The sequence below is a fragment of the Phodopus roborovskii genome, unplaced genomic scaffold (genome assembly GCF_943737965.1).
Source record: "Phodopus roborovskii unplaced genomic scaffold, PHOROB, whole genome shotgun sequence".
In the NCBI taxonomy this organism is placed as follows: domain Eukaryota; kingdom Metazoa; phylum Chordata; class Mammalia; order Rodentia; family Cricetidae; genus Phodopus; species Phodopus roborovskii.
In genome coordinates, this window is record NW_026126407.1 from 20542501 (window position 1) to 20557332 (window position 14832).

The following is a 14832-nucleotide window of genomic DNA, read 5'->3' on the forward strand; positions in this document are numbered from 1 at the left end:
CAGTGAACTAATGAAGGAATGCCTGATGTGGCAAAGCCCTGACTGCTCTCTCTCCCAAACATAAGCCTATTAATCTGTAGCAAGAACACCTCAATTCCTCTTACATTCCCTTCCATTCCCCTCTGTCCTACTCTCTGTTCTCAAGGTTGTCCTCACCCCTGCACACCTTGAACCCTGTACATGCCTCTCTGCCTATCTCTGTCTTTCCCACCCCTGCCCCTGTGTTTGAAGGGCTCCAGAACCAGCAGAACAAACTCTTGTCTTTTGGCAGCCAAGCCTCAGCCTATGCCTCCTGTGGCCTCCCCCTCCCTGGTGTCACATTCCAATCTTGGGTCTTCAGTGACCCACCGGAAAGGGGCACAGCTCACCCTCATTCTTGGAGAAACAGGATGAGCCAGTTTCTTCCAGTCCCCTGCTTGGGAAAGGGGGGGGGGGAGCAACGAGGGCTGCTCTCCCCCCACCCCTGCTCCCCCTTCTTCTTCACAGAGAATAGGCCCCAGACAAGGATCAAAGGGGCCTCTGAGTGGCTGTGGTTCCTATCCTCTGCACTTCACCTGGGGCCCCTACCAGGAAGCATTCCTAGGCATCTGAGTTCTAGTCCCCACCCCTGGCTGTGGGCCCTGGAAGGAGTCATTGAGACCCAGCTGCTCTAGACTCTCTAGCCTCATGTAGACAGCAGAAGGACCTATCATTCAGAAATCCATGCTGGGCCACTGACACAGACAAAGAGCGATGACTCATTCTCTTGGAGGTCAGAAGGAGGAGACAGGATGTCTGTTTGGGGCTTGGGAGGCAGATGAAGGGCACCCAGGTGGAAAGGGCAACCCAGGCAAACTCAAGAGGCTGGCATGAAAACAGCTGAGCTGAAAGGAAGGTAGTGTGCAGGGGCAGTACAGAGGATGCCAGAGAGGACCCTGGGAGCATGTCAAAGACTCCACCTTCACCTCTGTTCAGAATTCAAAAGGAGACATCAAGGCAGATGCTGGGGTTTGGAATGATCACTCCAATCTCACCTGGGAGGGGGCAGGGAAGCCAGCAAGGAAGCCCTGGCACAATGGCTCCTTCACCATTTCTCCTGAGTCGAGTGTCCAAAACACGAAATTCTCCCAAGAGCAGCAGGCACAGTCCCCTCCCCTCTACCCATGCCCAGTATATCACCTGCTCACAATCCCCTCTTCCATGAAGATCTAGGCTGTTTGTTACGTGGGCCTTAGACACTTGTCACAGGGCAGTAACCTTCTGGGGAATGTTTCATGCTTAGACCCTAACATGGCTTTGAAAACAGTAGGTCTTTTGGACAGTCCATGTTCTCTGGGGTCTGGCATCAACAGCCTGTCCCAAAGAGAACCCTGGTCTGAGGGCATTGGTACCAATGCACAAAGCTCCTCCTCCCTGGGAACCACAAACATACCACAACCTGGGCAGCTGATTGAAGCAAAAAAAGGCAACTATGTGCACAAACGAACAGTCATGGCAGAAATGAAGACACAAAGCTGGCCTTTCTCAGAATCACTGAACTAACCATCTATGGATACCTACAGCTGCAGTCAGCACTGCGATTTCCATTGTACAGATGGGGACACTGAGGCCCAAAGTGAGAACTCCCCCGGCAGATGCTGGAGCCAGGAGTCAATCCAGAGTCCAGCTCTCAAGTATCTCAGTCACACCCCTCCCATGCAGAGAGGAAACCAGGGTTGTGGAATAAGAGACCTGGGGAAGTTTTCATGTGGGAAAAAAAAATCAAATTATGTTCATAGCCTCTTGCATACACTGAGAAGCAGAGACTGGAAGGTGAGCTAAGGGTCTTTCACTCTACATACTTTTTTACTTGAGCAATGAAAAAAGAGCAATTGTAGGGTCTCAATTACTGTTTGTTGAGGGAATATATAGCAGATCCATTTCCTAGGCCTGCTTTTTCAAATTTGGTGTGATCCATGGGTGGCTGTGAAACACTGATTTAGTGGGTAACAACCAGTCGTTTTTTCTAACCAAATAAACTAGAACAGAAAATGTCAGAGTCTAGCACAGGCAGTAGAAGGGTCATTCACTAAGCTTCTGTTTTTGCTATACATTGTGAATAGCAAACAATACTGTGACCTAAAAAGTGCTCTGCACATGGCATTTTGTTTGTTTTGTTGTTGCTTTAAGCATAGCAGGATCTTATCATGGGTAGGGCCTAAAAGGGAATAAGGGCCCCAGTGTGCAGAGGTCTCATGGGCCGGTGGGAATAAAGACACTTCTGATGCTGGAGACCCCTCTGCAGAAGTCAGAGGGGTGTCTGGTTGTCAGGGAAGGTCGAATTTTGTTCCCTCCTAAGATGGCCTCTTAAATCTCAATCACCCTCATACACTCTCCTCTCCAAGGAATGACTGTTACCAGAGCCTGGTCACACTTCTGGGGAGGCTGACTTGGGACTAGAATGGCTGTGTCTATGTCTTGTTCTTGAGCCCCACATATCCTCTGGGGTGTTGGGAGGAGGGGTGAGAAACTAGATTACTCTGCAGCTTCCAGATCCCAAGGGCCACGTCCCAGAGAAACCTCTGGAAACAGCTGTGTAGTCAGCCAGGAAGGGCCTCCACTGCCCCCAACCCGAGCCTGACTGGAGCAGAGAGAGGAGTGTGTGGAGAATGGATGGGGGAGGAGAAGGCGGATAGGATAGGAAGCAGAGCTCCCAGATCTGGGCTCCCATCGCGCTGGCGCCTCCACATCACAGCTTGCCTGGCCCCACTCTCCACCCGCCTCCCCTCCCAGGGCAGCAGACAACTAAAAAAAGATAAAATAAAAAGAAGTAATTCCCCTGCTCTGACGTCAGCGCGAGGTCTTAACAGCCCAGCAGCCGCATGAAACTAGATTGCAACCAGATGTAATGCCCTTGAATTCTCAACACAGCACTGCCGTTGGAAGGGGGGGGGGCCCGCGGGGCCCGCTAGAACCGCGACACAGGCGCTGCGGGAGTGCGTGCGGTGGGCTGGGACGCGCCGGCCTGGGTTCTCCATGCAGGGCAGGCACGCAGCCTCCAGTTCCCAGTCCTCAGGAGCGTTATTACACTTGGGTTTAATGCATTCAGAACTCCTAGGTCCAGGGTTCTTGGACGAAGGCACAACTCCTGGCCACACTCCCGCCCTGATGTGTGAATGAGTGACTGGGAGCCTCAAGAGGAGTGGGTCGCTGGGAAAACGGGCACCCCAGGAAGCTGGGGCCGTAGCGACCTGGAGCCTGCCTTGTGTTTCGCTTCCCCTCTGCCCCTCCTTGAAGGCCTCCTGTTGTGACCAAAGCTCCAAATGTCACCCCCGAGCCCTGCCAAGCCCTCGCCCCTGCCGCGCTCGGCCCGGAGTCCCCACAGGTCCCCTTGCCTCCAAAGGCGTGGGACCCGCCTCGAAAGGGCCCGCGGGCCTGGCTGCCTCGCCGCTTTCGGGAGAGCACCCGGCTTGCGTGTCCCGGGCTCCAGACGGTGGCGTCACCCCGAAAGGCCCGCGCGCCCCAGGCCTGGCCGTGACAGAGCTCCAGGGTCGCGGGGACAGCTTCCTGCTCAACGCGGGGCCTGCACACAGGCCCGGGCGGGGACACGCGGCGAGTGCCATGTCCTGTGTCGCCACGAGCGGCCCTCGCAGCCCGGACACCCGAGAACGGGCTACGCACCGAGCCGCCGGCTCCCCGTCCCCACCCAGAACGCACTCACAAAGCTCCCTCGGGCCCGCGCCGCGCCGCCCCACATCCCCGCCCCACACTTGGTGACACTGGGCCTTGGCTCCCAGCGCCCGCTCCCAGCCGGCCACGGACAATCCAGAACACCCTCCTGCAGCCCCTACACGGCCACCGGCGGCCTCACACCGGCGCCACACAAAGCCAGGCCGCGCGACCCCGCGTCCGCGTCCCACTCGCGCTCGCCCCCCGCCCCCGCCCCCGCCCGGACCCCTGCCCGCTGGGTCGCTACGCCTCGCACCGCCCCCCCCCCGGTCCTTGTCCCCGCGTCGGGCGCCCCGCTCACCTCGGCACCCGCTCTCACTCCGGGGCCCGTCGTCCGGCGCTGTGACTTCGCGGCCCGGAGGCCCGCGCGCCCATGGGTGTCGGGCGCAGCGGCCGACCAGGCGGGAAGGAAGGTGGGCCTCGGCGCCCCCTCCTCGGACCGCGGCACGGCGGGCTGCCAGCTACCCTCGCCGCCACCGCCGCCACCGCCGCCTGCCTCTGAAAGCGGCCTGTCCGAGCCCAGGCGCGAGCGGGGGCGGCACCAGGACGCCCCGAGCCGGCGGCGCGCGTAGCGGGCCCTGACCGTGCACCCTGCCGGGCCTGCCTGGTGCCCGCGGGAGCCTGAGAGAAATGCGATCCCCTCCACACAGGAAGAGCGGCGGGCGGGCGACGTGCGGGGGGAGCAGGAGAGCGAGAGCGCGAGGAAAAAAGTTCCCGGGCGGCCAGGCAGCTCTCGCTCGTGGCCTAGGGTGCCAGGTGGGCCGTTCGCGCCCCGACAGCGCCCCCTGGCGCCCGCGCGCCCCACTGCACGCCCCAGGTCCGTCTGGGGGCTGGGGCTTGGCGGCTGGGCCAGCTAAGCCTGCGGAAAGCAGGAGGATTTGGTTGCAGAGAATTTGGACTCAAGTGTTGGGCCAGACCTCCACCTTCATTCCACCACTCCACCACTGACCCTCACCTATGGCCATTTCTTTGTTTTGAGAATCAGTCGCAAATTTCCTCAAGTTAGATATGAGATGTGTTCACTGCACACGTGGTACCTTGTTGGGTACTGAAGCAATGTGGGCCCCCTGCTTGTCAAGGAGCTGGCGTTCTGTGGGGGAGACACAGCCAACAATGATCAGGTCCATAACGAAGATAATTTTAGAGAGAAATAAGTACTAGGAAGAAATCCAGCAGGTGCAGTGATGGATTTAGCTGCAAGTGAGCCGCCTGTCTGAATAAATAACTAAAGAGCAAGAAGGGGCCTGCACAAGCAGCGGCACATGGAAGAGCATTCTTTGAGCGGAAAAGACAAGTGCAGGGGTCCTGAGGCAGGAGTGATCTTGATGAAAAGTGCAATTGTAAGGAGGCCATACCCAATGGTTTGAGAAGTGGGCATGCTAAATTCCAAACTAAGGCCAGAACCTGTAGGACTACAAAGAGCCCAAAGGAAATTTGGTTGCCGCCTTAGTGCTGTGGGAAATAAGCCATCAACAGATTTTAAGTAAAAGAATCTTGAATGAATTCATAAATGACTAATTTATACTTACAGACAGCCATTTCTACCTCAGTGTTTCTACATCCAGCACCTTCTTCAAAGCCTGGGCCATTCATCCTTTGCTGCATGGAGGTCAAAGCCCCCGAGCTCCCAGGTGATTTGGCACAAGTGAGTCACTCTCTCAATCCTGGTTGTTCTTCTGGAGCATGAGGTGTCGGGCTAGGCAAAGTGCCTTTCTTTGTCTTGTAGCAGGCTCTCCCACACTATTCATTCTGACTACCTCTCTGTTAGCCCACCACATCTGTGAAGGTTCTCCATCTACAATGACCTGCCAAGACCTGCCCTCGGCCCTACCTGCCAACTGGCCTGAAACACCAACTCTGGGCCCAGAGCAGGGCAGGTGGGGCACTGTGTTGTCTCAAGCCTGCTTTCTATAATGACTTGGGACCTGGTTTCTGAGTTTGGGATCTTTATTCCCATAAGCCAAGCATGGTGGACAGAGTCCTTCCAGTCACACTAGGCAGCAATCTCTCCCTACCTTTTCCTCCCTAGGTGCTGGGCCCCTTGGTAACTGCCATAAGCTAGAGACGGCAATAAATAAATAAAATAACAGCAACAAAACTGCTTCAGTTGTCTGGCTCCTACTTCCTCCCTTGGTCTTCCTCCCTTCTCTCCTGAGAAGAGGCCTGTGCTCCAGCCACTAGATGACCTAGAATTAGCCGCCCATTTCAACAAGACTTTAGTTTAAACACATCTACAGCACACACCCCTTTTGCTATATATGCAGGTATGCTGAGGCTCTGGAGATTAGGAGCTGGGGATTGGGAGCTAGTGTCTGGTGTACCCCTTCTCCTATTGCTACCTAACCCCAAGCTGCTGCATAGAAGAGGAAACAGACTCATACCAGCAGGAGTGGGTCTGCCTTCCAGCTACTTGAGAATCTAAGGCTGAAGTGTTGCCAGAGCCCAGGAATTCAATACCAGCCTGGGCCACTGTGATGGACTCTACTTCAGTGTCTGCATGTTATGGTATGAGAGGTAGGGCCTTGCTGTCACCTGTGTAAAGTGCCAAAATGCACTCCCTCTTTCTCTCTCTCAAACTTTCTTTTTACTCCATGGGTGTGCATGTTTTTCCTGAACCTATGACTGTGCATCACATGTATGCAATGTCCACAGAGGCCAGAAGCAGCTATTGGATCCCCTGGGAACTGGAGTTAGAGATGGTTATTAGCTGCCTTGTGAGTGCTGGGGTCAGAACCCAGAACCTCTGGAAGAGCAGCTAGTGCTCTTAACCACTGAACCATCTCTCAACCCCACAGATCTCTTGAGAGGGATTCTCCCCCCCCTCCCCGACTGCCTTAGACATAGAGGTTTCTAAGCAGCCTATCAGAGCAGGGTAGCCTGGACATGACTGCCACTAATGTTGACCAAGAAAATGCCAGCCTCTCTGAAGAGATTAGGGATCACTGTTAGCAGAACCAGGGGCCTTGGGCTGCCGAGAACCTGCTGAGCAACCTTAGTAAGATGCAGGTATGAGGGCTAGAAGGTGGGCATGCTGCCACACAGAAACCTAAGCCAACAACCTTGGTGCAGGAATTTCAAACACAGCTCAAAGGTCAATGAATCTGGGGTGCTGAGGGTTCTATTTGTTTTTATGGGTTTTTGATGTTGTTATTACTGGATTTTCATTGTATCATTATTTTGTTATGCTGAGGAATTGATCCTATGGCCTTTGTGTATGATAGGCAAGTGCTCTTGCACAAAACCACGCTCTAGCTCTAAGACAGAGTCTTACTACATAGGGTAGCTTGCCTTCTACTTACTGTGCAGCCTAGGCTGGCTTCAGGCTTGGTCTTCTTTTGCTGTTTTTGTTTTGTTTTCTTTTTTCAAGACAGAGTCTCACAATGTCTTGGAACTCACTCTGTAGACTAGGCTGGCTTTAAACTAACAGAGATCAGACTGCCTCCTGCTCCTGTGTTCTGGGCTTAAAGGCATGTGATTTTCTTGTTTGCCCCCTCCCTGTGTGTGTGTGTGTGTGTGTGTGTGTGTGTGTGTGTGTGTGTGATGCACACAAGTATGATGGATATGGAATGCAGAACCTCCCTGCATGCTAGTCAAGTATACTAACTCTGGGCCACACTTTTAGTCTCCTGGGGTGGTTTTGATTAAAAAGCAAGAACAGAGCAGTGTGAACATTTGGGAATTGAAATCCTTTCAGGTAACATCTTTCAGGGGAGCCTACCACTAACCCTTGTACTAGACATACATTTAAATCTACTAGCTGACCTCCTCACCTGCCTAGGCTTTTGCATTTGAGACACCTTCCCCCAGCTATCCTAAAACTGGTTATCTGTGTGGCCTTAAACTTCCTCTGTTTTCTGTCAAACAAAAGGAGGTAATGTTTCCTGTCTAGAGAAGCAGAGAGGCTGTTAGCTGAAACCAGAGAAAGAGGTGGAGATCTGTCTGGTTAGAAGCAGGCTTATAATTCCAGCTCTTGGAAGGTAGAAGCTTACAGATCTCTGAGAGCTCAAGGCCAGCCACATAGTGAGTTGCAGGACAGCCAGGGCTATGAAGATAGATCCTATCTCAAAAACAAAAAACAAACAAACAAAAAGGACCAGGTTTATCACTGGTTCATACAAAAGATTACCAAGAGCGCTTACAAGGCCACACTTCAGAGCCAAGGTAGAGGTAAGCCTCTCCTTGTTCAAAGGAGGACACTGGAATTGAGGAGGGGAAAGAGCTTGCCCAGGGTCACACTTGTATCTAGAGTGATGATTCTTGGTCACACACACTGTCCCCTTATGTCCCCTTCATGCTCCTACATGAAGACTCCAGTCTGCTCTTGGAAGCCCTGACAGAATGCAGTATGCATCAGGACTGCCATTAATGAGCATGTAGCTAGAATTTATTTAGCAACTACTATGTGCAGCGAATTTCATTCTCGTTATCACTATTTTGCAAAGAAGATAGGCCCTGAGGAGGGGGCAGGAAACCCACTGTCTCTTTATACACAGCTGCCAGGAAGCTCTCAGAGAATCCTTGCCTCACCCCTGCCATCTGGCCACAGCTTGGCTCCAGCACCTCCCCCGCACTCCAGAGACCTCTGGCTTCTCAAGTTAAAATAATTTCAGTGTTGTTGAGCTCATACCACTAGCCATACCTGCTCACTTCCCACAAAATCCTGCTGCCACAGCTATTTCTATATGGGTACTACCATTCCTCTGGCTTGAGGTCCTGGGCTGTATTAGACAAGAAAGTAAACTGAGCACAGCAAGCAAGTAAGCATGCATGCTTTATTTCTCTCCACTCTTGTCTGTGGCTGTGATGAGAAAGCTTCTTTGAGAACTGGCTTTGACTTCCCCGTAGTGCCCAACTATAATCTGGAACCCTAAGTTGAACAAGCCCCTTTCTCTTCTAAGTTGTGTTTTGTCAGTCTCTGAGCAGTCAAGGAAAGCAATGCCTATTTCAGGGCAGGGGCAATGACTGGAGCACTGAGCAAGGAAAGACCCGTTGGCTTCCTGCAAGGCCTCTGATTTCCAGCAGAAAAAGATGAAGGGCTGAAAGGACTGCCTGGCTCTAGGCAGTGTGAACATCATAGGGAATGGGGCTGTTGGGTCCAGTTCCAGAGATGCTGCTCAGGAGATCAGGCTAGGGAAACCTAGCCCAGATAAGCATCCCTAAATTCCTCCACTCATGCATCTATCTACTCATCCATCCATCCATCCATCTATCACCCATTCATCCACCCATCCACTTATCCATCCACCCCCCCACCCACCCACCCATCCATCTTTACATCTATTCGACCATCTAGCAATCTATCCACTGATCCATCTACCCACCCACTCATCTGTTTACTCATCCATCCACCTACCTACTTATCTGTCCACTCATCCACCCACCCATCCATTCTTCCATCAATTATCTTACTTATTCAATTCTCATTTATTTATGTATCTATATGTTTCTTATAAAATTATTTATTTTCACTGTATGGGTATTTCGCCTGCATTTATATCTGTATACCATGTGTACACAATGCCTATGGAGTCCAGAAGAGAATACTGAAATTACAAGTGGTTGTGAGCTGACACAAAATTTTGGAAATGAAACCTGTGTCCTCTGGAAGAGCAACCAGTGCTTTTAACTATTAAGCCATTTCTCCAGCCTGTATTTATATATTTTTTTCTCTATGGTTTTTGAGACAGGATCTTTCTGTGTTACCCAGTATAGCCTCCAATGTGCCAGGTAGTTGAGTCCAGGATTGACCCTGTGTACCACCATGCCTGGTTTTTATGCAGTGTTGGGGATTTAATCCAGGCTCATAGCAAGTTAGGCAAGTCCTCTACCAACTGAGCTACAGCTCTTGACCAAGATTCTAGAGAGAGAGAAAAAGAGAGAGACTTAAGAGTAGAAACCCAGGAGAGAGGCTTAGAGTAGAATCCTGGTCTTTCAGTCAGGCAAGTCAATCATTTACTTGTGTGTTTATATTGTATATGTGTACATATGTGTGAATGCAAATGTTTGTATGTATGCGTGTGGAGGCTAGGGATTGCTGTTGAGTATCAATCTTCAACTAATTTTCAAGAATCTTTGTTTTAAATTAGTTGTATTTGTGTCTGTGTATAGATATGTGCACATGAGTGTAAGTGCCTGTGGAGGACAGAAGCCTCCAATCCCCCCAGAACTGGAACTGTAGGAAGTTGTGAGCTGTCTAAAGTCTGTGCTAGGAACTGAAATAGGGTTCTCTAGAAGAGCAATATGTGTTCTTAACCACTGAACCATCTTTCCAGCCCCTCCACTCCGCTTTTGTTTTGTTTTTGTTTTTTTTTTTTTTTTTAAGATAGTGCTTCACTGAACCCAGAGCACACTGATTAGCTAGACTGGCTGGCCTTCAAGCATCAGAAACCTGCTTGTCTCCATGCTCCCATGCTAGACTTACAAGCATGGTGTGCCACACCCAGTTTTTATTTGAGTGCTGGGATCCTAACTCAGGTTCTTGTGCTTATGTGCTAAGGGCTTTCCCAACTGAGCCATCTCTTCAGCCCTGGTATTTTCACCTTTTATATACCACATGTGGGCCTGGTGGAAGAGGATGTTGGATCCCCTGGAATTGGAGTTACAGACAGTTGTGAGCTGCCACGTGTATCCATGGAAATTGAATCCAGTTCCATTGGAAGAGCAGTCAGTTCTCTTAACCACTAAGCTATCTCTCCATCACTTAGTCTGTTCTTTTTGAGATAGGGTCTCATGCAGCCCAGGCTAGCCTCAAACTCACCACATAGGTGAGCAGGCTTTGAACTCCTAATTCTCCTGTCTCTAACTCCCAACTGCTGAGATTATAGGTGTGCTTGAAGGGAACTGATATTGTTTTATTTGTATAAATAATATTTGGTAAGGTTTGGGGTATAGTTCAGAGGTAAACAGTTCCATAACATATGAGCCCCTGGGATCCACCCCTGCAACACAAGCATAAATATATAAATATAAATAATATCTAAGGGGATGTCAAACTGTTTTGGCCTTACATAGTAACTCATGAACAGACTGCAGCTTCACAATACAAAAAGACTTGGAGCAATTTTAACCCTATAAAGATTTTTCCCATAGTTAGGGCTATCCATAGAGAGCCACAGCCTACCTCAGGAGAGAGTGTGAGCTCCCCACTGATGGAAGCTGGCTGGAAAGACAGAGGTCCTGGAATGGGTTACAAATGACTTGCATGTCAGACCAGCTTCATTGTAGGACTGGGGAATATCAGGCACACCCCAGTCTGTAATTACAAAATGTTTAGGCTATTTAAGAAGGCCCCTACTGTCCTTACGGTCAATAACATGGGGGGGGGGTCCCTTCCACTCCTTTTCTACAGGAAGTTGCTACCATATCCAGGATGCTCTGCAATACTTTGCAGAGGATTTGATGTCACTCTTTGGACCTCTAACTATATCCCACAGAACTGGTCTCTGCCATGATTCTTGCCGTTCCCTTCCAGTGCATTTCTTCTTGCAGCGCCTCACCCTGAAGGCCTTCATGTCTGCTCTGGCTCCACACACACCCCTTCCTGGCTCCATCACCACAGAAGACCCTGCCGTCTTTCGATCGCCTCTTCTCACATTCTGAGTGACCCTACATGTGTTTCATTATGTCACAGATGCTTTTCCCTCATTGCTTTGTCTGGCTGCTCCCAGCCTTATCTTTCAGGTTTGGTTCAAGAGTGGCACCTTCCAGGAGGCCCTCCCAGACCTCCTCTGTTGAAAGCAAGCCTGGCTCCCTGTTCAGTGCATCCAACATGTCTCATAGCTCTCTGATCGTCATTCTTCATGAGTCTCTCTCTCCAGGCTATGAAACTCAGGAGGGCAGCAATGCTGTCTTCCTCAAGCCTTGGAAAATCAATTTTGAAAACCTATTTTTTACTTTGGTTTGGTGTTTTGGTTTTTCAAGACAGGGTTTCCTTGTATATCCCTGGCTGTTCTGGAACTCATGCTGTAGACAAGGCTGGCCTCAAACTCACAAATCCACCTGCCTCTGCCTCCCAAGTGCTGGGATTAAAGGTGTGCACTACACTGCCCAGCCCCCCCCCCCAAAAAAAAAAGAAAAAAAGTTTTGTTTCTAAAACATTGTCATTTTGTCATTTGCTGGTCATGGTGTTCCTTTCCTGTCATCCCAACACTCAGGAGCCTGCAACAGGAAGATCATGAATTCCAGGACAGCCTTGGTCCTACATTTCTGTAGGGGCAGATCTAGGCAGGATTGAGCTTCCTGGGACTACTGTAATAGTCAGCCCACCCTCTGCAACTTGAAATAGCATTCATTTCTTCTCTTTCAGTTCTAGAGTCTGAGAGTCAGGTCAAAGTATGAGAGGCAGGTTGCCTGTGGGGTTCTAGCTCCTGCAAATCTCAGTCTTGCTGCCCAATTTCCTGAGCTTGTCCTTTCTCCCATCCCCACAGCCGCTAGTTTCTGTCTGCATGCCCATCTCCTTTTCTTCTTGTCATGTCTCCTCTCTATAAGGCCTCTTTCTTCTAGAACCACAGAACTGCATTTAGGGATTAACCTTCAGTGGCCTTTTGTTGACTGTGGGAACACTCACAGGGATGAGACAAGCACACAGTCTCCTCTCAAAAGGTAGATCTGAAGTTCTCACTGGCTATCTCCCTCAGAGCCCCAGAACCTTGTCAGGAGCCACCCTGAGGGTTTGCTCAGGCTAACTTCAGACACGACCTCCAGGCAAGAAGAGTAGCCCAGAGGTGGGGGAGGGGCACAGTGACTTGAGGACAAGCTGTTACTGACCTGCAAGCTGGAGGCCAGCCATATGTGGGGAGCCCCGAGGGGGGCCAAAGTGCCTGCTCCCCGACCTTTCCCTCAAGGACTGAGGGAAGAAGGGAGGCTGGTGAGCCATGCCTGAGATAGTGAAGAGAAGTCCGTCGCTGCATTGCTCACACGCTTCACCACCACCGTCCTCTATCCCCAGGCTGTACTATGCTTGAAGCTTATCAACAAAGGCTATCTCTTCCACTGGACTACAGGCTGGCAGTAGGCTCTGCACTTTACAGTTCACGCTTCCAGGATGCTCAGAGCGATTCCCTAAGAGGACACTATTATCTGTATAGGAGCAGGGACAGATCATTACCCAAGTGAGGAATGACAGAACATATCAGAGCTGAAACTGAGCACTGGAGCTGTTTGACCAGTTCTGAGTGATAGCAAGGTCAGGCTTGGACCCCAGAGCCCCAACAACCCCAGCAGCTCCTTCCCAGGCTCCAGTCTGCAGGTCAGTTGTGAACAAGCTCCATCAGCCCCTGGGGTGGCAGAGAATGCTCACACAGAGCTGTGGGATGGAGAGAGGAGGGAGTAGAGGTAGGGATCTGGGAAGTGGGGAGGAGAAGGGATGGGAGAAAAGATGGGAGGGAGGCAGTGAGGACCAGGAGGGTCACCATAGTAACAGGAGCTGGCTATGCTCCGACCTGAGTCTGAGCCGCCACCAGGGAAGGAGATAAAAGGTTTTCTATTGATCCCCATCAGGAAAGCCGTCTGTGATAAGTTGGCTGGAAGGGCAGCTGGCCGGGTGTGGATGAGGTGGCTGCACATACTTGTACTGGAGCTGCCCCAGAGGCTGAGGTCAGACTGTGGGGAGGTGAGCCCCAGAGCCAGGTGCTTGGATGGGTCAGCTGCATGCCTGTCCTTGGGCTACCTTTGTCTGGAACATACTATGCACTGGATGCCTATCTAGGTGGAGATACAATAATCAAAGCAGAAAGCACTATTCCTTCAGGGAGCCGACACTCTAATGGGAGTCAGCAGTGGGAGAGACAGACAAAACAGATGAATGAATGGCTATGGATGATTGTATCTGTTAGAAGATGCAGAGGAGAGGGAGAACAAGCAGGCAGCCAGCAGTGGTGAGAGGGGAATGAGCTCTGATGAGAGCTGGGAAAGAGCATGTCTGCGAGAAGGACCAGTGAATGTAAGAGGTCCCAGGACAAGAGTGCCTGAGGAACAGCAAGGGGCTAATGGAGCTGCAGAGGGGAAGTGACAAGGTCAGAAAGGGTCAGGAAAGGCTTGGGTGGCTGCAGTGAGGGCTCTGGTTTGGGCTGAGTAAAGATCATGTCCCTCCTGGCACATTCTCCCTTAGGCTTTCGTGGTGTTCCCTGACTCCCATGGAGAAACAGACCTAGGGCCAGAGTAGGTTTGAGAAGACAGAAAAGGTGAGCTAAGTGGGCCCTGCTTTGGGTCAGGCAGGCACAGAAGGGGTCTGGCAAGTGTGGAAGCTGCCTATGAAAATCTTCAATATTTGGAAGGTTGAGCAGGGCAGGGGAAGGCCCTACGATGCTTTTCTCATCAACCTAGTGATTGGCAATGAGTCGGTATGAGGCAACACCAGAGTGCCTAACTGCTGTTGGAGGCCCAGGAGTACCCTGGGAGCCATTTGTGGGTCCATACAAGGTGAAAGTCTCTCTGAGTGTTCTTTGCCTAGGCTGCTTGGAACCTTCTCCATTCTGCCTGGGCCTAACTAGTCTGGCTTACAGCCAGTCACCCTTAGAGGCAAGCATGGCCTACTCAGGGCCCTACCCCATTTCTACTTTCCTACATTCCTAGAAATAAGGGTGCCCACATCCACTCAGACTCCCCACCTTCTTCATTCCTGGGGGAATAGATAGAAGGAAAGTAGATGAAGGATGGTTGGCAGCCCTTGAGCAATATTGGTGATTGTGGAATTTAGCTAGGACATTCCCTGCTAAACACCTGTAGTGGGGGCTGGGGTTTGTCCTGTACCTGCAAGAAGAAATCCAATCAGATTCCACTGCTAGGCATCTTCGTTTAGAAGCTAGAAGAAATCCAACCAGTTCATTCATCTCTCAGAACCTCTCTATCCTCCTGCAATTCCCCAGTGGGGGCTCATAGCCTAAGGCCACAAGAAGGTGAGTAAATGCTTTAGTCAACCCAAGAAGCTCCTCCGCTTTCAGCTATTGCTATGTGACTGGGGGTGTCACTCCACTTATCTAGCAGACACCTCACCCCTCTGTAGCGAGGACCTAATGAGGACTGCCCGATGGAGTTACTTTGAAGAGAAGCTGTGCAGAGGACTCTGCCAGCCCTGGTTTTCTGATGTGCCGAGGAAGGTCACATTGGTTTGAATGAGATGTTCTCCATAGCCTCAGGCATTTGAAC

At 51.2% G+C, this 14832-nt stretch overlaps 1 protein-coding gene across 4 annotated transcripts in view; it reads right to left on the reverse strand.

The window, feature by feature from the left end:
• Rai1 (retinoic acid induced 1) overlaps positions 1 to 4135 on the reverse strand; it is a 97723-nt gene extending 93588 nt beyond the window's left edge. For 2 of the 4 annotated variants that reach the window (XM_051180515.1, XM_051180519.1), the window contains exon 1: positions 3989 to 4135. The gene's annotated coding sequence lies outside the window, so the exon portion shown is untranslated. Of the gene's footprint in view, positions 1 to 3675; positions 3820 to 3988 lie in introns of those variants that run through there. The other 2 variants (XM_051180523.1, XM_051180518.1) reach the window with 2 other exon arrangements.
• Positions 4136 to 14832: the final 10697 nt, after the last annotated feature.